A 2299-nucleotide genomic window follows, 5' to 3' on the forward strand; every position below is an offset into this window, starting at 1 on the left:
ACGATTATCTCGGGATTGCAAGATAACCAAACAAAACTTTTAGTGGATTTCTACTTATTTTATTAAATATCATCTCCACCAAACAGGACAAGCTTGCATCTGTTATAGTTTTGGAGAAAAATGTGTTCATTTCATGTATGCGCGAAATGCCTTAAAAATGGCTTTAAAATGGATTTGGAGCATGGAGACGATTATCTCGGGATTGCAAGATAACCAAACAAAACTTTTAGTGGATTTCTACTTATTTTATTAAATATCATCTCCACCAAAAAGGACAAGCTTGCATGTGTTATAGTTTTGGAGAAAAATGTGTTCATTTCATGTATGCGCAAAATGCCTTTGAAATGGCTTTAAAATGGATTTGGAGCATGGAGACGATTATCTCAGGATGGCAATATAAACAAACGAAACTTTTAGTAGATTTCTACTTATTTTATTAAATATTATCTCCACCAAACAGGACAAGCTTGCATCTGTTATAGTTTTGGAGAAAAATGTGTTCATTTCATGTATGCGCGAAATGCCTTAAAAATGGCTTTAAAATGGATTTGGAGCATGGAGACGATTATCTCGGGATTGCAATATAACCAAACAAAACTTTTAGTGGATTTCTACTTATTTTATTAAATATCATCTCCACCAAACAGGACAAGCTTGCATCTGTTATAGTTTTGGAGAAAAATGTGTTCATTTCATGTATGCGCGAAATGCCTTAAAAATGGCTTTAAAATGGATTTGGAGCATGGAGACGATTATCTCGGGATTGCAAGATAACCAAATAAAACGTTTAGTGGATTTCTACTTATTTTATTAAATATCATCTCCACCAAACAGGACAAGCTTGCATCTGTTATAGTTTTGGAGAAAAATGTGTTCATTTCATGTATGCGCGAAATGCCTTAAAAATGGCTTTAAAATGGATTTGGAGCATGGAGACGATTATCTCGGGATTGCAAGATAACCAAACAAAACTTTTAGTGGATTTCTACTTATTTTATTAAATATCATCTCCACCAAACAGGACAAGCTTGCATCTGTTATAGTTTTGGAGAAAAATGTGTTCATTTCATGTATGCGCGAAATGCCTTAAAAATGGCTTTAAAATGGATTTGGAGCATGGAGACGATTATCTCGGGATTGCAAGATAACCAAACAAAACTTTTAGTGGATTTCTACTTATTTTATTAAATATCATCTCCACCAAACAGGACAAGCTTGCATGTGTTATAGTTTTGGAGAAAAATGTGTTCATTTCATGTATGCGCAAAATGCCTTTGAAATGGCTTTAAAATGGATTTGGAGCATGGAGACGATTATCTCAGGATGGCAATATAAACAAACGAAACTTTTAGTAGATTTCTACTTATTTTATTAAATATTATCTCCACCAAACAGGACAAGCTTGCATCTGTTATAGTTTTGGAGAAAAATGTGTTCATTTCATGTATGCGCGAAATGCCTTAAAAATGGCTTTAAAATGGATTTGGAGCATGGAGACGATTATCTCGGGATTGCAAGATAACCAAACAAAACTTTTAGTGGATTTCTACTTATTTTATTAAATATCATCTCCACCAAACAGGACAAGCTTGCATGTGTTATAGTTTTGGAGAAAAATGTGTTCATTTCATGTATGCGCAAAATGCCTTTGAAATGGCTTTAAAATGGATTTGGAGCATGGAGACGATTATCTCAGGATGGCAATATAAACAAACGAAACTTTTAGTAGATTTCTACTTATTTTATTAAATATTATCTCCACCAAACAGGACAAGCTTGCATCTGTTATAGTTTTGGAGAAAAATGTGTTCATTTCATGTATGCGCGAAATGCCTTAAAAATGGCTTTAAAATGGATTTGGAGCATGGAGACGATTATCTCGGGATTGCAAGATAACCAAACAAAACTTTTAGTGGATTTCTACTTATTTTATTAAATATCATCTCCACCAAACAGGACAAGCTTGCATCTGTTATAGTTTTGGAGAAAAATGTGTTCATTTCATGTATGCGCGAAATGCCTTAAAAATGGCTTTAAAATGGATTTGGAGCATGGAGACGATTATCTCGGGATTGCAAGATAACCAAACAAAACTTTTAGTGGATTTCTACTTATTTTATTAAATATCATCTCCACCAAACAGGACAAGCTTGCATCTGTTATAGTTTTGGAGAAAAATGTGTTCATTTCATGTATGCGCGAAATGCCTTAAAAATGGCTTTAAAATGGATTTGGAGCATGGAGACGATTATCTCGGGATTGCAAGATAACCAAACAAAACTTTTAGTGGATTTCTACT

This window comes from Anomaloglossus baeobatrachus, unplaced genomic scaffold (genome assembly GCF_048569485.1).
Source record: "Anomaloglossus baeobatrachus isolate aAnoBae1 unplaced genomic scaffold, aAnoBae1.hap1 Scaffold_208, whole genome shotgun sequence".
NCBI lineage: Eukaryota > Metazoa > Chordata > Amphibia > Anura > Aromobatidae > Anomaloglossus > Anomaloglossus baeobatrachus.